We start from the raw sequence: 26,375 nt of genomic DNA, 5'->3' as shown, positions 1-26,375 counted from the left end.
GCCTGTTACAGACTATTTCACCTGCATGCCATTGTCAGTACCACTATATATATATATATGTATATATATATATATATATATATATATATATATATATATATATGTATATATATATATATATATATATATATATATATATATATATATATATATATATATATATATATGCATATATATATATATATATATATATATATATATATATATATATATATATATATATATATATATATGTACATACATGTGTAGATATATCTTGTAGGTTGTCTATATGAGTGTCTGTGTATCTGAAGACATACACGTCTCATTATATATCACACAGATATTTATCTATATGTGGGGTGCATACAGACATGTGGTTCACAGACTTTAACAGTCTTCCATTCACAACTGCACTGTTCTGTCTTGCTGCAACACGGACTAACATTAAGGTGGTATATATGGTGAGCAATTGCTGGTAAGCCTATTATACACCTATGGCATTTGTGCATGCTACATTACACATTAACATGACTGTCCTGCAAGTCGTGTGTTCTGACACCCATGTGTCTATCATGACGGCAGTACTTCCATTACCAGCTATTGCCCACACTAACATACCAAACACAGATATTTATGACTTGCATCTTTGTCATTCATTGCTGATCTGCACAGTTGGTGGGTATGTCCCACTGCCTACAGGGACAGACAGTATTGTCCACAGCAGTTGTTCAGCAAAACATCATTACAGGGACAACTACAGATGGCACATATGGAACATTCCACATCATATATCCTATTAATCTATACCACATACTACATTCAGTTACATACATCTATGTTTTATATACCTTTTTTTCTGATGGCTGTGACACCATTCTGTTGTTGGCGTTTATTTATTTATTTTTTCTGTGTGTGTGTGTCTGTCTGTCTCTGTCTCTCTCTCCACTACAGTGATTGAGCTGGTTTGAATGGATTGCAGCATGGCTTTTGTAGGTGATGCACATGATCAGGTGATGGGCTCTGCACCAATCAGTGTGCAACAGTTGCTAACTGCATGCAGCCTGCTGTGTAGTACTTCAGATAACCACTGTCATGGCAACCCAGTACTATAAATTACTGACTCATGTGGGCATTGTCCCTTAACCTTTCCAGTATGGGCGACATCCTTCCTGTAAGTGGGCAGCAGTGTTACAGACATCAGGTTGCAGTACCTCTTACAGCAGGACTTGCAGACACAGGCCAACTACACATTTGTATGAGGTTCCAGACCTACAGTCAGAGTGAGTATTGTTATGTGCATTGTATATTGCTGGTCTTGCAGTGTTTGTGTGTACATAGTAGTTTAGGATGGAATGCAGTCTGTCTGCATAGCTCTCAACTGTAGGCCTACCCACATGGTGGCCAGTGGATTGTCTGTTTGGTTTTGTCTGTGCACCATACAGGTCTCGTCCTAGATATATCACCAGCAATCTGTCTGTTGTGTGCTATCAGTACATGGCTACATCCATTTGTGTTTCTGATGTCTTATTCCTGCATAAGGGTATGTTGCAACAAATCCTGTAACATCAGCAATTTCCAGGGTGTGTAACAGCAATATTGCAAGTATGGCCCTGTGTTCCTGCCTCTGTCCTCCACATATTTGGCAGGCTTTGTCCTGCTGTGATGCAGTTAGGGGTTGTTAGGTAATGGCCTATCATTATTTACTGCTAGCATTCCTGCTATCATCCCAGTCATATCTTGGACTCCCAGAAAATGTGTTGGTCAGGGTCCATACATGTGACAGATACATTGACATTACTACAACTAATACATTTCCACCTAGGGCTTGACTAAAGGGTGTAATTGGAGGCTGCTGAACTACATCTGTAATTGTTGATTGTTACTTATCTTGAAGGCAAATCCTTTGTCTACTGTTGTACGAAGTGAAGGCCTTGGCCTGGACAGCATAGTATGTTATATATCCACATTGCTTGCATCTACTGTTTTGATTTGGCCTTGCATTCATCACTGATTAAATATTTCAAAGTCTATGTGCTGTAAGTAATGACATACATTATTGTGCAGTACACAAATAAAGGTTTTCTGTGTATGCATGCCTGTGTATCGTGTCATGTCCTTTGAATTGTGAGTGGGTATATGTTTAATGTAAGTATTCTCATTTGTGGGAATGGTTGCCACACTACACATGTCACAGGTACCAGTTACAGGGCTTGTGGCTGAGGGATATACTTTGCACACAGTACTTCCACACTACTTATACATATGTATGGCTACTAATACCTTTTGTCTGTGTATATGTGTATGTATCTATATATCTTGTATATCTTATCTATCTATATATATATATATATATATATATATATATATATATATATATGGATCTACTTAATTTGATCGACAGACCATTTGATCGAAACTCATTTGGTCGAAAGTTCATATGATCGAAAACCAGTATTCAAGGCATAAAACTGGGATTTGTCCCCCTCCCCAATGTAGTGCGACCCTGGAGTTGATATATATAGTTAGAGTGGATGTGGGGGGCACAGCCCCCCACATTGGGGGGTGAAGTCCCCCACCTATTTTCGTTTAAAAGAAAAAAATAAAACAAAACGTAGACATTTTAAATGAAAATAGGTGGGGGGCTTCACCCCCCACATCCCCCTAACTAAATATATCAACACCAAGGTCGCACTGCATTGGGGAGGGGGACAAATCCCAGTTTTATGCCTTGAATACTGTGTAACTAGCAATGTTTTAAGTGTATTAGAGCAGTATTTGAAAGATATCCCTATTTGTACCCACATTTTGGCACACTTTGTCCACAGTTCTTACATTAAGAGGTTGTGTGGTATGATAGTACTACATTTCCTGTAATGTTGACTGACTGTTGACTGGTTGGTATGTTTGTGAAAACAGCAGGGTTATGTACATCTGCCATGGCTTACTGGTAAATCACTTTGTGTATGGTGTGCAGGGTCCTGGGTTTGGACCTTGCAGAGGCTGTATATTTTGCTGCTGGGCAGAACACTGGCCATTGGATACAGAGTGGTTAAGGGACTTTTGCACAGTTGTAAGTGGGTGTGCGTGGGTTTGCGTGGAACTAAACAATGCGAACCTCTGGGTGCAGTTTCTTACACCCAGGTAGCTTCTACTTTGCTTAATCTGTGTAGGCAATGCTTACCCCCATGCAAACACACTTAAACATGCTTACTACTGCTTATCTATGCTTACTTGTGCTTACATCTGCTTACTAGTGCCTTATTCATTATGACACTGACACTTCGCATGTGCATTTAATGCAGTACTCCAGTTCACATTTAAATGTTATTTTGTAGGTTATACAGCAAAACGATGTTCATATAAAGATTTCACATGGAAAATAGAATGTGCTGCAGTGGGACTCGAACCGGGAATGAGTGCTCATTAGGCGGATGCTCTACCCACTACACTATTGCTGTTCTGCTTCATTTGCATATTTCTACAATAATGTCATACCCATGTTCCCTTCCCCCAGCCCCCAAGCTCCACGTACACAGCATCCATCCATTCTCCAGTTGCTAGCCCAGCCATACCACACCTCCGCACATTTCCCTCTCTGCACGTCTCGGTACTCCTCCAGTATACTGTCTTGACCCAAGCTTCTGCAGGCTCTTCATCCATTTAGTCCATGTACGTATGAGCCTTTGCTTGATCCTCCTCCAATACTGGTGGAGACATCGATGTGACCCACAACTTTTGGTTCGTCCCGCCTGTTATTGTGTCAAGAGTAGACTTAGCTGGTTTACACTGTTTCTTCCACTGGTAGCATCCTGCCAGGGGTTTGAAAAGCAGGGGTTTTCTTACACACCTGACCAGCCTCATCTTCCGGTTCCACGGAACCAACGCACCACTTTTGACATTCTATGCATGAAGCACACCCATATGCCCCCACGGCGTGCACCGTTTTTCATTATTCTCTTTGGTATTATGCAAGACTACTGTTCTCACAGTATGATTGGACAGGCACTGCTCTTTGATATACATAAACTGCTCGAAATACTATGGTTGAGCAATGTACCCATGCTTGCTGGTATTAATCTACATACTTACATACATTTCCTATACTGTTGAATGACTGTGCTGGATGATATGTTTGTGATCAAAGCAGCTGAGTGTGTATCTGCCATGGCTTAGTGGTAACTAAGACTATAGTGTGCCCGGTCAGGTGTTGCAACCTGGGAGTGCAGATTATTTTGTTAATGGGCACGATGAGAGCTGTTGGCTACTGAGTGACTAAAGCACTATAGAGCAATTGCAGACGGGTATCCGCTGGTTTGCACAAGGCTCAGCATTGCTGACCTATGGTTGCGGTGTCTTACACTGAGTTAGCTTCTACACTGCTTAAGCAGTGTGGGCATTGCTTACCGCCGCCCACACAGGCTTAAACCCGCTTGCTCCTGCATTCCCCCACACTACTTCATGTATTTAGTTTACATTTGTTGACCAGGACAATACGACTGGATGCTTGTCCATTCTCAGCGGTGGCCCTGGGAGTAGAGCTTCACAGTAAACCTCAGCTACTCACAAGTAATACTGAGGTGTTCACATTCATAGAGAGTAACAGACCTAACATAGCTATGTACCACATTATTCATGCTTAGTTTATGTTAACATGTCGGTATTATACATGCTTAGGTCAGGTTTACATGTCAGGTATGACTGTTGACAAAGGTCAGTTTAAGGTGCAGTTGGAGTCCAGTTTAACAGTTCTGGATAGGTTACACTCAGGTATTTGGGGTAGGTTTGGTTATTCCATACCTGTGTGGTAGAGTAGAAGAGAATAGTGAAGGGGTAGGTAGGTAGAGGGGGAGACACTGTAACTGTATAGTAGCCTGCTGGAATATTTGGTAGGGGAGCAATAGGGAAGGTTTGATGGATGTAGGGATTTGTATGCGAGGCAGGACATAAGGTGTCGGTTTCACTAGTTGATGTAGGGGTATAGAGTGTAAGCTGGGGGGGGGGGGGGTTCACCAGGTGGTGAGCATGTACTGATCCAAGTGTGCTTGTGGTGTTCCTTCATGTGTTATTTACATGTGTCCTGTGGGACAGCTGAGGTAATACATGTGGGTAGGTGGTTCCAGATTCTTCCAATATAGTTGGGGAAGAGGGTGTCACCTACTTGTAACTGTAAACATTAATAGAAATGAAAAAGGGATTGATAGGTAAGTGGTGTTCATAGAGCACAAAGAGGGAGAGATAGTAGGGGAATTATCCAGGGATGTGCAGGAAGGCTGAAGGGAAGGTCCATAGCTGGCCATTTCTTCTACAGCAACAGCTGTGCATATACACTGCATTTGGAGGTTGATTTGGACAGTCACAACCCTGGGTGAGGACTACAATAATAACTTGTGATGGCAATTAGATCAGCTTACATGCCTACAGTGGGATGTTGCGACAATGTGTTCTTTGGTGTTATGTAGTGGGTTTTGCAACAACACATCTAGTTATACCGTACTTTGCCATGTAAAATAGACTGTGCTGCAGTGGGAGTCATACCTGGAATGGCTGCTCGTTAGGCGGCAGCTCTGCCCAATTCACACTATTGCTTACATCCCAGGGGTGGTCTAAATAGAACCGCTCCAGCCAACACCTGCATGCCTCGGCCCATAATTTCATACCCATAGTTCCCCACCCTCACCCCTCCTCTACAGCACTCATCCTTACTCTGGGTGCAGGTCCGGTCTAACCACACCACTCACACTCCAAAGGCTCCTGAAATCCACCAAATGAATCACAAGTAATGAGCACAGCACAGCTCAGTCAAAACAGGAACCACGAATCACTGCAGCAAGATTTCTTTAATTAAAAAACCATCGAACAGTATAAACACTTAAAACTGTTGAGCGCTTTCATCTAATACATCAGATTTCCTCAGAACATAAAACCAAATGTAACACAACATTTAAATAGCATAATTTCCCGCCCTTTTTGCCAATTAGCTCATGTTAATTAAGCTTTTTAACCCTTGATTAAATATTTAATATAAAACAGACAATCTCCTATAGTCTCAAAATTCAAGAATGCATATTACCAATTCTATATGCCTATATAAAATTATTTGAATAAATAGATAATACACTGTTCTATATGATGTATTATATAATATAGTATATTACTAATATACCTTACACAAATAAAATAAAATATTTCCTTTGGCATGAATTTCCTATGTACCCCTATGGTGATGTGTAGATATGATTATACTGGTGTGAGTATCTAATATACTTTATTTGTCCTTTATTTCCTCAACAAGGGTTTAGTGGGTATAACTTCATTGAGACCTGGTGGTGTAGCTGCCTCCAACCGCAATTGCCACTTTATTTCTTTTTCCCCCACTATGGCCTTGATATTACCTCCTCTGAGGTTGCAACTAACTACCTCCAGTATTCCAAACTTAAAACTCATACAAAGCTCATTATTTAATATGTGTCTCGATAATGCGTTGTTGACATCATTCTTTTTAATACAATACAAGTGGTCGTATATTCTATTTTTTAGAAATCTATCAGTCATTCCAACATAATAATTTTCACAGGTATCACAGATAGCCAGGTATACCACGTGTCTTGTTAGGCAATTCCCATTTTTAAAAAATATCTTGGTTCTATTTCTATCCTTAAGTATTATGTTCTTACCTTCATAAATGTATTTACAATAATTGCAGCACCCACATTTGGTAGTACCCCTACTTCTACTTATGACATCTTTGTTGGAACTTTGTCTTATATCTATAAGTCTTTGTAGACTGTTGCCTGCCCTATGGACGAACCTAGGTATTGAAGGAACCTTGTCTCTAACGCCTGCATCATTTGTTAAAATGTGCCAATGTTTTGCTATTATCTGCTTCACCTGGTATGCTTGGTCGCCATATTTCACTATACATGCTCTGTTGTACTGGTCCCTTTCTACATTATTATATCTCTTTTGCATAGATATACCTTTGCCTATCAGGGGAAAATATTTTATACCCCATTCCTGCATAACATATTGAGTTAAATCTTCCAACATCCTATCAGGGTATCCCTTTTCTCGGAACATAGCCTCCATAACCTTTATTTCCCTAATCATGTTGTTCCTTTCTGATGTCATCCTCACTGCCCTAATCATTTGACCTTTCACTATGTTGTACTTTACTTTATAAGAATGAGCAGTGGAAAAATGTAAGTATCCATTACTGTAAGTCTCTTTCCGATATATCTTAGACTGGAATGTCTTACCATCATTATATACATAGACATCTAAGTAATTTATTCCTTTATTGTCCCATTGGTATGTGAACTTTAAATAGGTGGTAGTACCATTAATATAATTCACAAATTCCTCTAAATCCTTGATGTTCCCTGTCCATAACAAAAAAAAAAAATACATGTGGGTAGGTGGTTCCAGATTCTTCCAATATAGTTGGGGAAGAGGGTGTCACCTACTTGTAACTGTAAACATTAATAGAAATGAAAAAGGGATTGATAGGTAAGTGGTGTTCATAGAGCACAAAGAGGGAGAGATAGTAGGGGAATTATCCAGGGATGTGCAGGAAGGCTGAAGGGAAGGTCCATAGCTGGCCATTTCTTCTACAGCAACAGCTGTGCATATACACTGCATTTGGAGGTTGATTTGGACAGTCTCAACTCTGGGTGAGGACTACAATAATAACTTGTGATAGCAATTAGATCAGCTTACATGCCTACAGTGGGATGTTGCGACAATGTGTTCTTTGGTGTTATGTAGTGGGTTTTGCAACAACACATCTAGTTATACCGTACTTTGCCATGTAAAATAGACTGTGCTGCAGTGGGAGTCATACCTGGAATGGCTGCTCGTTAGGCGGCAGCTCTGCCCAATTCACACTATTGCTTACATCCCAGGGGTGGTCTAAATAGAACCGCTCCAGCCAACACCTGCATGCCTCGGCCCATAATTTCATACCCATAGTTCCCCACCCTCACCCCTCCTCTACAGCACTCATCCTTACTCTGGGTGCAGGTCCGGTCTAACCACACCACTACAAACTGCCCACTCTCCACTTCTCGGGACCCATCTCATACGTTGTCTCCACCCATGGGTCATCAGGCTTTCCCATCCTTGTACTTCGAGTACATACACTCCCTGCCTTGCTAAATCATTGCACAGACGGGACTTCGATCATCAAAAATTTTGGGGTGTCTCGCAAGGGACATTCCTGTCTCTGTTGCAAGATTAGACTTGGTGGGTCCACACTGTTACCCCCACTGGTATTGTCCTGCCTGTGGTTTGGGGAGCAGTGGATTGTTCACTTTGTGTATTTGTAAGTTTCCCCTGTCTGGCTGGGGGCGGGGTAATGCTACGTGTTACACATATGTTGATTGGGCCCCTCATCCCCACTGGCATGGCCTGTGATCATATGTCATTCTTATGTGCTGTATCATATCATAGATATATATCTGTATATATATATATACACACACACACACACACACACATGCATATGTATATATATATATATATATATATATATATATATATATATATATATATATATATATATATATATATGTATGTCTATATATGTACATATTTACTACAGAGAGGGAGAGGTATATATCTATTTAGTTATGGGAATATATACACACACACACACACACATACCTCTACATATTTAGCTTACATGTACTATAATGTAGACTGGTATTGCTGGATACTGTGTTTCGTGTGCATACCGGCCAACCTTGTGTGCCACGCATGCTTTGCGATACCTACAAATAAAACTGTCGGTGTAAACAGAGTCACACGTGAAATCTATTGTTAGTACCAGGGAAACATTCGTCCCATGCAGGACAACCCAAAAATTGGGTATTCTACTTTCATTTAAAACCAGAGTTACAAAGGTACCCATGGCTATGTGCATGGACTACAGTGTGTGCCAGAGCTAGGATACTTGGGTCAGGACAACATACAGGATGGGTCCTGAGGGGGGGAGAGTGGAGGAAGGGCAATGTGTGGTGGTGTGGTAGCTATGGGCCGGTAACCAGGGAAGGGATGATGGCTGCGTGTGTGTAGCGGGGGGGTGGAACTGTGGGTAATGAATGTATGGGTCAAGGATGGCCTGGGTTGGATGGGCCTGTACTGGTTGGCCCGCCTAGTGGGTGGTGCAGAGGGGAATGTGATGTCAACATGTGAAACATAACAGAGGGCTAATTTACATCCCTAGTTAAATGAAACACGTACAATACAATGACCTTGGTTCAGCTTGGTAGTGTATTGCAGGGTGGACGTATTTGGCTGGGGGGTATGCCAATTTGTACGAGACGTATATTGTTTGGGGCCTCTCATGCCCATTAACGGTGCATGTGGACATATATGTTTCTGGTAATCTAACATTGCTATCTACAGATGTCTGGCCATATATACCTCTATGGGTATATATATTTGCTTACATATTTCTAACTATGTCCATATATACCAACAGAGACGTATATCTGCGTACATATATGTAACTTGCTGTGTAGATGTGGACAAATAGGTGTTAACATTTATATGTATAGATGTTGGCATTTAAATGTATATATGTTCATATATTTGTATATATATATGTATATATTTCTGTATATTCTTATATATATATATATATATATATATATATATATATATATATATATATATATATATATATATATATATGTATATATATATATATGTGTGTGTATATATATATATATATATATATATGTGACTACATCTATAGATATGTTGTATCCGTTTAGATAGTAATATATTTGCACACACACGTCCATCTAGATGTAGGTATACATTCTCTGTACTGTTGCATGACTGGGCTGGAGTTATGTTTCTGACAACATACGATTTATGCATATCTGGCATGGCTTACTGGTAAATCATTTTGTGTATGGTGTGCATGGTCCTGGGTTCCAGCCTTACAGAAGCTGTTTGTTTTGTTGCTGGGCAGAACGCCGGCCATTGGATATGGAGTGATTAAGGCAGTTTAAAGCGGCTGTAAGCAGGTTTGCGCAGAGGTAAGCACTGCTAACGTCTGATCACAGTTTCTTGCACCCAGTTAGCTTCTCCTTTGCTTAATCTGTGTCGGCAGTGCTTACCCCTGCGCAAATGCACTTGCACACTCTTACTAATGCTTACATATGCTTACTACTGCTTATCTGTGCTTACACCTGCTTACTGTTGCCTTACTCATTATGATACTGACTCTTTACATGTGCATTTCCTACAGTATCCAGTTCATAAATATATGTGGGCTTTGCAATACAACTACTGCTTATACCATACTATGTCATGTAAAACAGACTGTGCTGCACTGGGACTCGAACTGGGACTGCCTGCTCGTTAGGCAACTGCTCTGCCCACTACACTATTGCTGAGATGCTTCATTTGCATATATCTTCCTCGTTATCCTCTTCAGCCTTTTTAGCTGCTTTAACTGTAGCTAAGCAATGGGCACACATGCGCACCTACAGTTAGCTGTATTCAGAGTTTTAGAGGACAATACAGGGGTTTCTTCTTTTGATTTTTATGTGCTGCTGCTGTCGTACAAATGGGGGACTGTTGGTGGAGATATGTGGACACCTATGAGCGTTCTCACTCATTTATTGCCACTTTCGGGTGTTCAGCATTGCAGGGCCGTATTTATTCTGAGAGCTCTGCTCTCAGACATGCCCCCTGCACTCGTATATGCTCAGTGTAAGCCTGGGAACTCGGGCAGCGCACCTTCATTACTATGCATGACGCACTGCTGTCCTGCTCCTAAATGGGTGCTTCCGTGCAGGACTTGACTAGCCCTGCACAGAAGATTATTAAATCCGGGGTTCAGTCCATTGATTTTACTTGTTTAACCTTTGCTAACTAATATGTAATACTGAAGTACAAACTTTTTTATTTGTACGGATTCTAACCATGGCTGTAGATTAACAAACTTCATACACCGCTTCCTTGGATGCTATGTGTACTCATATTACAGTGGCAGTGACACAAATAGCAAGAAAAGAAAAGAATGGCTCAAATAAAACATTTCAATTAATGAATGAATAAAAATAAGTATTACAAGAAGGATAAAGCAGTATGCAGATGAAAATGTTATTATTGCAATTTGTTCAATACACTGCATTTGTATCTTTTGTTCTACAACCAACTGCTGTACAATTACCTAGACTGACTTATCATTGTACTGTTTTTTCTATATAATTTGCACATTGATTTGCTGTACATCACAACCAGGTTGAGCCTGCAATTGATCATGCTTGATTAGTACTCTACCCCAACAAACAAATGTTAAATAAAAATAAAAAAAAAATAAAATATGCAGGCCAGTATGTCCCTCCCTGTTGTAAACACTCAGGACTCTGGCACTGCTGCCAGGAGGTTTCATTCCCAAGTCCTATTGCACCTGCATCCTCTACAGCTACTATTCCAGAAATAAGTAACCTGTGAAAAGGAAGCCCTGCACCCAAAGAAATGTCTCAGATTGTTGTGAAAGATGGATAGGGCAGGACTCCTCATAGCTGCACAATATCTTTGTAAGTAGAAAAACAATGCTATCCCTTTAACAATAACAACATGACATTGCTTGAATTGAATGTTTATTGCTCACAAAATCCTGGTAAACATTAGAAAGAGCTCATACTCACTTATTCTTAAGTGATAAAAACACCTAGTATCTTTAGATTAGTATTTTGTCTGAATAATTGCATTATATCTCTCAAGTTAAGCACTATAGTTCTTATAATGGGTTATGTGGTAATGGCTCTTCATTAGTATCACCCCAATCTATTGACCAATGCCTAACCTGTCTTCCTCATTTCTAAGTGATATCTGATTTTACCTGCCTTTATATACCTATTGTAGTAGTTGGCTAAAAACATGACTTCTAGTGTAAATTGTATGTATCAATTGTATATAGTTAGTTAGCTCGTGGTAGTTATGTTTTTCCTTTTCTTTGTGTTTATGTTTTTTACTACATAGATGTAACATATCTGTGTCTTATGTTGTTCTTGTGTGTGTTTATTACTGAAAAATGCAATAAAGAAATTTTTGAAAAAAAGAAAGAGCTCATACTCAAAACTCTTTTTACATTTGTTATATTGTCTGTTCCTGACAACAGGTTGCAATACAGCTTCATGCTGTATACTCCTTAACACCATAGCCAGAAGACTGCAAATAGATAAGTCATACTAGCTGTACAACAGGTCTATGGTGGCCTACAATAACACATTTCTCAAAGAAGGGGAGCATTATTCCATACTACATCATCAACCCTTTACTAGACTGCCAGACAACAGGGATGGAGACAAGATATTGTAAGTGTTCAACAAACTTAAGGTAACTTATATCGATCTATCTGTGTATCTAGCTAGTTACCTGTCTGGAATTGTGATACTCCAGCAAAAACACAAAGCATTAACTCTCCAATCATCTTAAAAGTTCAAAACCCAGCAAAGTTTTTGCGTGGACCCCCATACCCTCTGTAACTTTTATATACTAACTCTGAGATCAGAATACAGTGAGGAAAGGGAAAGGCAAATTCCACAGTCAAGCTCTACTGTTTTAAGATCTTGCACAAAGTAAAAACAGTACTTTTGGATCAAATGGCCTTAGTATCAAAATACCAAAACACCGAAGACCACAATGTCTAAAAATCCCTCTATCAGTGTAAACCCAAAAAGGAATGTTGACATGGGTCCTGCAGGAGGAGCAAGTCCAGGAGTGCAATATTGTGGTTTTCAGCATTTTGGTTTTTCAATGTTATGGTCTCCTGATTATGAATTTCAAGATTGTGGGCTTCAAGCTTGTGATAGGAAACCTACATTTTACACACACACACACACACACACACACACACACACACATCCACACACACACACACACACATATATTTTGGCAAGACAGCGTAGAATATGGCATGCTCTGGCAAGCTGATTTGATGAAGACAGAAAGCTACAAAGCATATGTATTTTTCATGCGTTGTCACTAAAGATATGGAAATGCAATGAAACTATTTTTTTAGGAATCCACTGTGCAACTCCCTACACTGTGTAGCATTGTAACAGAAAGTATTTGTTTCACTTTGCTCATGCATTTGTTGAAGATTGAAAAAAATGCATTTATCCTACACCACACCTCAAGCAGCAGAACATCTAAAGGTAAAGCTGAGCTCATTTGATGGACATATGTGCATTGATGGAAATAATCCTACATACTAGTGTCTAGTGACGAGGGTTGCAGTCTAGCTTATCAGCAGTTGAAACCAAAAGGCAATATTTTAAATACTGATAGTGCAGTAAGAGAAAAAAACAATAAAATTAGTAGTTAGATCTTGCACCATATTAGTGAGGAAAAAAATACACACCTTGAAATGTTAAATTATTTACATGGCCTCAAGAAGACAGGAGAACAAGATACACATATTTTTGAGGCTGCCAAAAGGTAAAATTTTTTAATTTTATACACCTATATACTTGGCACCATCTTACTTAAAGCAGATCATAGGAAAACAAGTAAATGCCATAAACAGACCTCTCAACTGCCTCTATTTCCAAAGATCATTCCTATTTTTAGGACTGAATTACCCTTGCACAGGACGTTCCTGCTTTTGTAGGTATGTTCCTATTTTCAGGCTTAACTTACCGCTTCGCACAACTTACCAACCCGCCATCATTACATGTGATTTTTTTAGTTGTCTAGTACACAGAAAGCCACACTGCATGATGAAGATACTAGTGGCAACAACAAAGGACACACACTTACAACTCCCTTTTTCTGAAGAACATGTTATGTCCTACGTCTGAGGTGCAAGGTATCTAAGTGACGTACTATCACCAAATTTTTAGAAATGAAATGCCTCAGGAGAACAGGAGCAGCTAATGAGAAAGAAGAGAAAGCTGGTACATGTACATTTAGAAAGAAAGAAAAGGAAGACTCCTTGGCCAGAAATAGGAGGAGTAAAAAACAACCAGTGAAAGAAGGGAGGGAGCATGGAATACTTCAAATGTGATAAACTGGACATCTATTGTTATGGTAAGTTCTTACACAGCTGCGCTATGCCCTTCCCTTTTCACTGTTGTAGTATTCCTTAAACAGGGAGAGTACTAGAATTATTATAAAATATGGGAAAAAGAAGAAGGAAGTGGAACCCTCCAAAAACCCATGGTGGATAGAGCTAGCAAAACTTGCTCTGGCCCTAGAAATCACATCCAACTTATAATGCTTACTAAAAGTTTACATAGAAGACCAAGTAGCAGTTTCCAAAATGGATCTAGCATTCAGACCCTTGATAAAATCTCCAGAATAGGCAACTACTCTAGTAGAATGAGTACAAAGAGAAGTAGGAAGCTAAGTATAACAGAAGGAAAGAGCTTTAGAAATCCAAGAAGAAACGGTTAGCTTAGAAAATGGTAAACCCAGTTCCTTGTCCTGAAAAGAAACAAAACGTTGCTCACGATTTCCTAATATCATCTAAATGAGATCAGTGTTGTCTGTGCAAATTCAAAAATACAGAATCCTCTCACTATTATTTTGAGGAGATGGAAAGAAAAACTAAGAAAAAAAATAAACAACTGAAATACAGAAACCAAGTCAGCAGCACCTTGTCCCAACACCAGAAATATATCAGGAATCTGTTAGGAATAAAAACCATTTAATTGAAGTGCTTTTCGTCGCCAAAATGTGGCAACTTCTTCAGAAAAACATACAAAGTTTCAAACAGCAATATATAAGCAGTTAAGTCGTGTCACACGATAGACACACCTCCAACTAATACATTTCTTTAAAAAGACCTTCACTAAAAAACATACATTGTTCATAAATAAAAAATACAAAATAAATTAGCTGCAAGTTTATCAAGACAAAAGTCTCATCAATTATGTTATTAAGTATTTATAAACCAAGAAAAAATTGTTAAAGCATTAGGTTCAAACAACATTAAATTCAAACCACAATACAACCCAACCTCAAATACGCCCCTCTGGTATTTTGTTCAACTAAAATAAATAAAAGTGTGTTCACAAATTTTACCAGTTACCGTTTCAGGCTTCTTAATTTCAATAGACAGGCAATATTACAAGCATCGTTCAAACCTGGGGCCACAAATGCGTTTAAACGAATTTGCTATCCTAATTCATGTTCTTCTAAAAGTAAATTCAATGGACCACCTCTCATATTAGTTTGAATTTGATCTATAGCCTTAAACAAAAATTTGTGGCCCACGTTGTTCGCGATATGTCTTGCTAATGGATTATCCGTCTTATTGACGGAAATAGCATAGGTGTGTTCGTACATGCTATTGCGCAGTCTACGTTCGGTCTTTCCCACGTAGAATGTGGGGCAACAAACACACCTTGCTATATAGACAACCAGTCTAGAATTACAGTTAAGTTTGAATTTGATCTCAAACTTGTTGCCATTAATGCAAAAAGTATTACCTACTTCTATGAATCTACACATCTTACAAGATTCACAAAATAGAAGTTATGTCCTTACCATAACGTTCCATGTGGAGTGTTCATCTCGCCTTTGTTCTTACACATGGGTTCGGAGCCGATCCTCGGCTCCGTGCCGGCCTATTGCAAGCTCTGCATCGAGAAGAAGCTCGAGACAATCTAATACCCACAATCCCTCTCTGCCTTTACCTCAGATCTCGTTTGCAAGCAAACCAATCTCCAGAGAGAGCACATTCATGCTTACATCACATATGCACAGAAATAAGAGTCTATACATAACTATATATATAAAAGAACAAATAGACATATATATATATGCCAACTATGTACACAACATCTGCAAAGCAGTAGCAGAATGCTCCCGGCCAGGCATCAAAAGAACATTCTTCTTAAGGGCGGGAGGGTGGGAATGTAAGAACAAAGGCGAGATGAACACTCCACATGGAACGTTATGGTAAGGACATAACTTCTATATGTGATAGTGTTCAATCTCGCCGTTTGTTCTTACACATGGGTAGCGTCCCTAGCTCCTTGTTCCTGAGGAACTCACGGAAGGGCGTTCTTGAGCACAGTGGAACCAAAGGTTGCCCTGTCCCTAGAAGCCTTGTCTACCTTATAATGAGAAATGAATGTATGTGGCTTAGACCAAGTAGCAGCCGCACAAATAGCGTCTAGTGGTAGGCGGCTGCATGAGCCAGAGATGTAGACACTGACCTTGTGGAATGTCCTTTGGGTTTGTGTAAGAGAGTTAGATTTGAGGAATCATAGACATAGATTATACAATCCGTTAGCCACTTAGAAAGAGTTCTTTTGGTAACCGCTAGTCCTTTCCTGCTATTGGCAAAGGCCACAAAAAGTTGATCAGTTTTCTGTGATCTTTGTTCTATCCAAGTAAAATCTTAGTTGTCTGTGTACATCTAATTTGTGCAACATATACTCCATCTTGTTGGAGTGATTTTGAAGAAAGTGGGTAATTCAATGGACTGATTAATATTGTTAATAGAACACACTTTAGGGAGGAAGGATGAATTAGTTCAAGAGAAACTCTGTCAGAGTGAAAGATCAAATAAGGGTGCTTGATGGAGAGAGCCTGAAGTTCAGATACTAAGCCTAGCGGAAGTAATGGCTACCAAAAAGAGAGTCTTCCAGGACAAACATTTTAATGGGCAAGAAGAGGCAGGTTCAAAGGGGGCAACATTAATTTAGATAACAACAAGTTTAGACTCCAAGGTGACGTAGGAGATCTGACTGGTGGTCTAATGTGAAAAACCCTTTTAAAAGGCTTTGCAAAGTCTGTGGGCCATAACAGGAGCCCCACATTCTTCCACATGGAAATTTGAAATGGCAGCCAATTGAACCCTTAGTGTAGCAGGAGAAGCACCCTGATGGAATAAGTCCGTTAAAAACTCTAATATTTTATTCAAAGGAGCTATAAAAGGATCCACTTGCTGTGTATTCGCCCAGAATACAAATCGCTTCCATTTACTAGAATATGTTTTAGTAGTGGAAGCTTTATGAGAAGCCACCAATATATTCGAACTGCTGGCGAAAGAAGATCAGACCTGGCTAAGTTGGGAACTGGAGCAACCAAGCTGCTAGATGGAGGGACGAGCGGGATGGGGAACCCCTGACGAGTGAGTCAACAGATCTGGCTCTGGGTCCAGAATCCAGGGTTCCGAATGCAGTGCGTCTTCAGGAAGGGAAACCAAATTTGACGAGGCCAGAATGGGGCAATGAGGATTATTGTCCTGTGAAGGTTTCTGGCTTTCTGGAGAAACTTTGATATCAGGGAAATGGAGGAAATGCGTAAAGGAGTCCCGGGGCCAATCGTGAATCAGTGCGTCCCTGGGGACTTCCCTGGAGGGGGTAATAGGGCAAAGTAGCTCCTGCATTTGGCGTTCATTGGAGACGCAAACAGATCGCAGGAAGGCTGGCCCCACATGTGAAAAATCCTTTTCGCCACTGACTGTTTTAGGGACCACTCGTGCGGTAACAGAATTGCTCTGCTCAGCCTGTCGGCTATGACGTTGGATGACCCCGGGATGTGCGTTGCTATTAGAAAGCGACCCGTGGACTCCGCCCACTGCCAGATTCTCATGGCCACTCTGCATAGCTGATAGGACTTGGTTCCCCCTTGCTTGTTTATGTACCAGACTACCGACATGTTGTCCGTCTGAACTGCAATAGTTCCTAGAGGAAGAAGGGGAGCAAAGTGTTGCAACGCTAGAAACACTGCCCTCAACTCTAGAACATTGATGTGCAGATTGTACTCCAAATTGGTCCATTCGCCTTGGACTGTCTGTCTCTGAAAGATGCCCCCCCACCGTATCAGGGAAGCGTCCGTGGTCACCGTAACTGTAGGCGTGGGTAGCACAAATGGTCTCCCCTTGGAAAGGTTGCGTTTGAAGCCACCAGTTTAGATGTGTCTTGCATGCTTTCGTTATAAGAATCTCGTGTGTTAGAGGTAGTTGTTGAAACGACCATTGTGCAAACAGTAGCCATTGAAGGACTCTCATGTGCAGCCTTCCCAAGGGTATTGCAATAAGGGAGGCTGACATGAGTCCCAAAACCTTCAGTACCAGTTTTGCTGGAGATTTCCTTGACAAAAGTAGAAGACGTATGTGAGTCTGAAGTGATAGTATCCTTTCCGGGGGAAGTCTTAGAATTAACTGACGTGTGTTTAATTCTGCTCCTATGAACAAAATATTTTGTGATGGCTGAAGCAAGGATTTTCCGAAGTTCACGGAAATTCCTAGGTGAACACACAGTTGAAGAGTAAAGTCTCTGGCCTGTAATAGTTGACGCTGGGTGGTGGCAGAAAGGAGCCAGTCGTCCAGATACGGAAACACCTGGAATCCTTGGCGTCTCAAGTGAGACGCTACCACTGCCATGCATTTGGTGAAGACACTGGGGGCTGAGGTCAGACCAAAGGGCAGGGCTCGAAATTGAAAGTGACTGGCCCCAGCCGAAGCGCAAATGATCTCTGGATGCCCTGGCCATTTTGATGTGGTAGTATGCATCTTCTAGATCTATTGAGCACATCCAGTCGTCCTTCTGTAAGAATGGAAGGATCGATTGAAGCGTGACCATTCGGAACTTTTCTTTCCTGACGAAGGTATTGAGGTAGCTTAGGTCTAGGATGGGCCTCCAGTCCCCTGTTTTCTTTGGAACTAAAAAGAACCTTGAGTAAGTCCCGAATCCTTGCTGGTCCGCTGGGACTGGTTGGATGACTCTTTTTTCTAGCAGCTTTGAAATCTCTATAGCTGCTGGCTCTCGCAGATGGGGCGGTACATCTGGGAGTCTTTTCTTTGGAATGGGATGGGATAGAAAAGGGATGTTGTAACCTCTGGTAACCACGCTTTTTACCCACTTGTCTGTAGTTACATTTTGCCAGGCCTGAGGGTATAAAGCTAAGCGACCCCCGACTGCCTCCAGAGCAGGACAGTCAGGCCTCCTCTCAGGAGTGCTGGAAAGGTTTACCAGGGAGTGTATCCCTGTCACCTTGATGTTGCGGACCCCCTCTGCCGCCTGGGCGGCGTCTTCCACCTCTGCCCCCTCCTCTGCCTCTAGAGGGGGCATTTCCCTGTGTGCCTGGGAAAGATCCTTGGGGTTTTCGACACCACATCTTCCGACCACGCTGCCCCTTGGGGTACGGTCTGGTTGGGGTGGAAACGGACTCCGACAGCAGACAGAGTCTTTCCCTCCTGTTCACACCGGGTAAGGGTCTCCTTTACTTTGGGGCCAAAGAGAGTGGCACCGTCAAATGGGGCGTTAGTAAAGGAAGACTTGAAGGCTTCCGCAAAGGAACATAAGCGCATCCAGGATTGTCTGCGAAGAGCAATCGCTGAAGCTGCTGCCCTACTCGAACCTTCGCCGCGTAGGGAAATCAGCCTCATGGACGAGTTCACAATGGATGTAAGGGTATTAAGTTGCGCTGTCACTTTGTCTGAGACAGCAGCATCTGTAGTACCCTGGAGGGTATCTCCCAACTCTTTGACTAGATCCCTCTGTAGACGTGTAAAATGGGTCAAATAGTTCAGGGATCGCATGGAAAAAGCCGCTGAACTAAAAATGCGCTTCCACCTATCCATCGTCCTAGAATCTTTATTAGGGGATGGACAGATGAGGAAGACTCTGACATCTCCTTTTTCGTGGCCGCTGCCACCACCATAGCGTCCACTGGAACTCCTTTTGTTAAGTAGGACTTGTCCTGAGGTGCTGTGATGTATTTATTGGGTTTCCTTGGGACTGGTTCCACTGTGTCAGGAGCCTCCCATGCCCTTGAGCAATTAGTTCCATTAATTCGTCGAAGGGAGGAGTGACCCAGGAGGAAGAAGGGCGAGCACCAAATGCCTTCAGCAAAACTGACTCATCCTCAGAAGGGGGAAGGGACTGCCAGTCACCTCTCTGTTTCAGGATCTCCAATATGTCCGAAAAGAGACATCTTCTGAAGGTGACTTAGGGGACCCTTCTGACTCATCTAAGTCAGTATCAGATGTCAAGGATTCTTGTGGAGAATCCAAGTGTCTCCTCTTACACAATCTTTTCCTAGGGACTTCTTCGTGGGGAGCATCCGAAGAAGCCTCCGAGGAAGAGGGGCACCCTCAGGGGTGGCTGAGACACTGGTGCCCGACGCTTGGATGTGGCCGTGGGTGCAGAGGAGGATAACGGCCCTTTATGGGAGGAGAGGTTGCTTCCACTGATGTGGTTGTCTGGGTAGACAACACCTTCCTCATTAGGTCGAACGCCCCCGGGTCCCGCATCGAAGAATCTCCCGGTTCCGAAGAAATGGGAAGAATCCCGACACAGGCACGAAGGCATCGACCCGAGGACGGAGCGAATCGATCCGTGCGAGGCCCGAGGAAGAGTCGGAACCGAACGCCGGTTCGACTCGCCCGGAACCAAGGACAGATCGTCGGCTCCGAGACTCCGGTATCGGGTCCGGAGTCGAGGTGAGAGGAACAGACCGAGAAAGACGGTTCTGGACCCGAGGGCTCCACAATCAGAAGATCAGCCTCTTCCGGCTCCAAAGACTGAACAGGTCTCGGAGGAGGAATGGATGGAGACACTGGGAGGCCTTCAAGTTTCAACACCAACTGGGTGGAAACGAAATAAGTTTGGACAGGGCGAATGCTCCAATAACTTCTGCACCACACGATCCACATCGATATCAGAGTTTGGAAGAAGAACGGTCGAAGGAACCGAAGACGGAGCCGACCTCAATAAGGTCGAAGGAGGGAGCTCCATCACCGGTTCCACAGACTTCGAGGCTCAGGAACCGATACCAGTTGAACACTCGGCCCGAAGTCTGTGGAACCGTGATCTAACTTTTGCTGAAGAGCTCGGCGCCGATGACTTGGGCTCCGACGTCTTCCATTCCTTAGAGGATTTCGATGCCTGGTCAGAAGCATCCAGAGCCTCCTGAAAGAAGGTTTTAATAAACCTCTGTCCATGAGTTTCCTGCGCCTATCTGTCATGACCCTCCCACTAAAAGAGTGACAGATAGAACAGTCCTCTTGCAAGTGGAGAGGGCCAAGGCAGTAGACGAGGAACTATGGTTGTCAGTCACTGACATTTTCTGGCCACACTGACAACGCTTAAATCCTGATTTTACCTTATCAGACATTTTACAAGAAAAAGACAAGTCCAGTATTATAGTCAAATCCGAGAAAAAAAGTGTCAAATCCGGTTTAAATGTCAAATCCTTTTTAAATTTAAGAAGGGTTGTAGGCCCCGAAAAACTCTAACCGATTAATAAGATTAACGGTACCGAGAATTTAACCCACTCAACACACAATCACTCAGTATATCAAGATATATCAAATAGAACAAAAAAATCCAATAAAATATAACAAATTAAGTTATATCTTAACTTTAGATGCTCGAGCTAGCTCCCAGCGATGCGAACGCAGCAGCGGCAAACTAGATCTGAGGTAAAGGCAGAGGGGGATTGTGGGTATTAGATTGTCTCGAGCTTCTTCTCGATGCAGAGCTTGCAAGAGGCCGGCACGGAGCCGAGGATCGGCTCCGAACCCATGTGTAAGAACAAACGGCGAGATTGAACACTATCACATCAGTAATTCCTGCATATTTATGTATTTTAGTCTGTTGACCACCACTTTCAAGTAAATTCTTGAGGTTATAACCTCTACGGAAAACTAACCAAATAAACAAAAAACCAAAGCTTTAGGAAGCAACCCACTCAAATTAAACGTAAAAGGTTATTTGATAATATTATTATTTAATAATGTTAGCACACGCTTTCGGAGAGCTCAATGTCCCTCCTTCCTCAGACAAAAAAATAATTAGGTGAGTACAATTTAAAACAAGATTTATACGCATCTGAACCAATTAATTATGCTAAAAAGGTGCAATTAAAATCTAAATCAATTGAAATAATCACACAGTAAAACCGGAAACAACTAATACAAAATAACGCACTTTAGCTAATACCAATCCAAAACTAATACTGCTATACAAACAACCAAAAGCAAATAACGTTTAATTATATATAAAATGTAAATGTAAAGTAAAAAAACAAACATTTAAAAACCATGTCACCTTTTCAAATGTTTTTTAGAATGCAACTAATAGAGGCATGGTCGTTCAGACCAGGGTACATGTAGGCAGCAGTGCGGATTTGCCAAAAAAGTTCATCAATTTCTAGCTGGTTCTGCCAAGGACCACCCCTAATATCAAAATTAATTTTCTTAAGAACAGTGAACTTAAAATGGTGGTCCGGAAATTCACTAATATGCCTAGCCAGAGCGTTGTTGAGATCGTATCTATTTATGGCGTACACGTGTTTGTAGATGCACTGCTTCACTTTCCTTTCGGTCTTAGGTTCATAGGTTCATAGGTTTATACTAGGCTATCTGCCCTAAGGCATTTATAAGCCTAGCCCAAAGTTTTGTGGCTTACGCCACCCCTTATGTTAAAAAATACTGTGCCCATTAGTTTGTTGTGCCTCTGTCCAGCAGTGACACAGAGATGATTCCCGGGGTAAACCTATGATCTCCCATCCACCGGTCAAGATTTCTCTTGAACATAGCCAGCGAGGTGTTCTGCCTCACATGGACCGGGATTTTATTCCACAACATAGGGAGTCTCTGGGTGACAAATCTATCCCTCCAGCATGTCCTATTTATATCCGTGCTAATGTTTAAGTCGCTTGCTCTAGTGGATCTGGTAGATTTGGATTTTTTGAGGTGGAGCATGTCCATTAATTCAGGGTTGGACATGGCCTTGTATGTCAGGCACAGGTCACCTCTGAGCAGGCGGTATGCGACTGAATAGAGCTGGAGTTTCTTCAGTCTGGCAGCATATGACAGATTTTGGAGTCCCTTTATCCTTTTGGTGAGGAACTTTTGGGGTCTCTCCAATTGCTGCAGGTGTCGGGTGAGATACATCCCGAATGGGGCATTGTACTCGATCATTGGTCTGATAAGTGAAGAGTACAGGGGAACAATGACCTCACTTGATCTGGATGTGAATCCCTTCATGATCAGGTGGGCAATGTCGAAGGTTTTTCTAACCACTTTAGCAATGTGAGTGTCAAAAGAAAGGCCACTGTCAACCTGGGTCCCCAGGTCCCTGATAACCTCTTCTGTGTTTAGTGGATCGCCACTTATATGGTAGCTTGGGGTTACCTTGTTTTTCCCGAAGGGTATGACTATACATTTTTTGGCATTTAACTTCAGGCCATGGCTCTGGCACCAGCTATCATTTTCCGTGAGACTCCTCTGAAGAATACCTGTGTCCGATGTACTTTCCACTATGGCTCCCAGTTTGCAGTCATCTGCAAACTTTGTCAGCCATAGTCCTCCTATGTTTGCCTGTACTTCTGAGAAGTAGATGCCGAACAACAGGGGGCCAAGGACTGAGCCCTGTGGGACACCACTTGTGACCGACTTGGAGTCTGACATGGTGCCAGCTACTCTAACCCTGTGGGTTCTGTCCTTTAGCCAGTTTGCAATCCATCTTGTGACATATGGGTTTACATTTAAGCTGGTAAGTTTCTCTATAATACCCGAGTGGGGTATTGTGTCAAAAGCTTTTGCAAGGTCAAGGTAGGCTGTATGGACTGCCTTTCCCTCATCAATGGCCTTGGTGACTGTTTCGAAGAAGTCGACCAAGTTCAAAAGGCATGATCTGCCCTTGACAAAGCCAAACTGGGTCGGGTCCAATGTCTGCAAGTCCCCTATGTCTTTGTTAATGAGTTCCATTATGATCCTCTCCATAGCTTTGCAGACCAGGCTTGTTAAGCTTATGCAGCGGTAATTACCAGGGTCCATAGAGGCACCGCCTTTGTGGAGTGGGACCACAGTTGCCGTACGCCACTCCTTGGGCACATATCCTGTGGTAAGGCTAAGATTAAACAGCTGCCTTATGTGCGGGTTTAGTTCCTCATTGAGTTCGTGTAGCACACAGCCGGGGACACCATCCGGTCCCATTGATGCTGTGTTTTTAGCTTTAGAGAGAGCAGCTTTCACCTGCGCATTGGAGATGTCTGGGAGGTTGCACTCCGCTGGGATAGTTATCTCTCCTTTTGGGGGGGAGAGGGGGGTGAAGTTTGCACTGAACCTATCTGCCAGTATGTTGGCAATGTCTGTGGGTTCAGTGATTTTTGTTTAGGGTTTAAGTCTCTTGCTCTCGTGGCTCTGGTGGATTTGGATTTTTTGAGGTGGAGCATGTCCATTAATTCCGGGTTGGACATGGCCTTGTATGTCAGGCACAGATCACCTCTGAGCAGACGGTATGCGACGTAATAGAGCTGGAGTTTCTTCAGTCGGGCAGCGTATGACATATGTTTGAGCCCCTTTATCCTTTTGGTGAGGAACTTTTGGGGTCTTTCCAACTGCTGCAGGTGTCGGGTAAGGTACATTCCGAATGGGGCGTTGTACTCAATAATTGGTCTGATAAGTGAAGAGTACAATGACCTCTCCTGATCTGGATTGAATCCCTTCATGATCAGGTGGGCAATGTAGAAGGTCTTCCTAACCACTTTGGCAATGTGAGTGTCAAAAGAGAGGTTACTGTCAACTTGGGTCCTCAGGTCCCTGATAACTTCTTCCGTGTTTAATGGATTACCACCTATGTGGTAATTAGGGGTTACCTTGTTTTTCCCAAAGGGTATGACTATACATTTTTTGGCATTTAGCTTAAGGCCATGGCTCTGGCACCAGTTACCCATTTCTATGAGACCTCTCTGGAGGATGTCTGTGTCTGATGGAGTGTCAATTATGGTGCCCAGTTTGCAGTCATCTGCAAATTTTGTCAGCCACAATCCCCTATGTTTGCCTGCACTTCAGAAAATAAATGCCAGACAAGAGGGGCCCAGGACTGAGCCCTGTGGGACACCGCTCGTGACCGGCTTAGAGTCTGACATGGCACCAGCAACTCTAACCCTGTGGGTTCTGTCCTTGAGCCAGTTTGCAACCCATCTTGTGACATATGGGTTTACATCTAAGCTGGTGAGCTTTTCTATGATGCCCGAGTGGGGTATTGTGTCGAACGCTTTTGCTAGGTCAAGGTAGGCTGTGTGAACTGCCTTACCCTCATCAATGGCCTTAGTGACTGTTTGAAAAAGTCGACCAAGTCCAAGAGGCAGGATCTGCCCTTGACAAAGCCAAATTGGGTAGGATCCAGTGTCTGTAGGTCCCCAATGTCTTTATTTATGAGTTCCATTATGATCCTCTCCATAGCTTTGCAGACAAGGCTCGTCAAGCTTATGGGGCAATTTCAGGATCCGTAGAAGCACCGCCATTGTGGAGTGGGACCACAGTTGCCGACGCCATTCTTTGGGTACGTATCCTGTAGTAAGGCTAAGATTAAACAGCAGCCTTATGTGTGGGTTTAGTTCCTCATTGAGTTCATGTAGCACACAGCCGGGGACACCGTCCGGTCCCATTGATGCTGTGTTTTTGCTTTAGAGAGCAGCTCTCACCTGGGCATCTGAAATGTTTGGGAGGCTAGACTCTGGTGGGATAGATATTTCTCCTTTTGGAATTTGCACTGAACCTGTCTGCCAGTATGTTGGCAATGTCTGTGGGTTCAGTGATTTTTGTATCATTTTGGACTAATTCTGAGCATATCTGGGAGTTTCCACCCAGGTTTCTAACATAGCTAAAGAAGGCCTTATGATTGTCTTTTGTGTCTTTAGCGATTTTTCTCTCAAAGTTGGCCTTGGATGATTTTATGAGTGATCGTAGTTTTTTGCTAGTATTGATCAGAGATGCCTTCCCCTTTAGGGATTTTGCTCTGACATGTAGTAGCTTTCTCCTCTTGTTGTAGAGTTTGTTTATGGCTGGGGTCCACCAGACCAGGCGCCTGCCTTTGGTGGAAAGGGTCTTGATTTTATTAGGGATTGCTTATCCATACATTCCTGGAGGTGCTCGTAGAAGGCATTTGTAAGGGTTTCAGCAGCGTGGGTTGTGGTTTCCACTGGCTCGAGGGCCTTGAAGGATACCACTCCAGTCTTAAGAAGTGTGAAGTTTGCTTTTGAGAAGTTCTTCACTGTGGTCTTTTTTGCTGGGGTTGGGGCGGATGTGGATCTCCAGTGAGATTAATTTATGGTCTGATCTCACCAATGAGGGATATACTTCCGTGTGGAGCATTTTGTCCCCATGTTTGTGATGATCAGGTCTAGTATATTTTCTCCTCTTGTGGGAATGGTGACTAGTTGTTCCATAGCATTTGAGTTTATGAACTCCAGGAACCTTTGGGCTAGGGTGTTGGGGCTTGAGTAATGTTCCCAGTCTATGTTTGGGTAGTTGAAGTCACCCAATATGATGGTGTTTGGAGAGACATTCATACTCTCCAGTGTCTTCAGGAAGGCTGTGTGGGTTTCCTGAGTTTGAGAGGGTGGTCTGTAGCATGCTACAAACTGTAGGGCAGTTTTACCTATGGTTAATTGCA

This window comes from Protopterus annectens, chromosome 10.part0 (genome assembly GCF_019279795.1).
Source record: "Protopterus annectens isolate FY-2018-M chromosome 10.part0, PAN1.0, whole genome shotgun sequence".
NCBI classification, from domain to species: Eukaryota; Metazoa; Chordata; order Ceratodontiformes; family Protopteridae; genus Protopterus; species Protopterus annectens.
The sequence above is the reverse complement of the archived record's forward strand: the minus strand, read 5'-3'. Positions refer to the sequence as shown.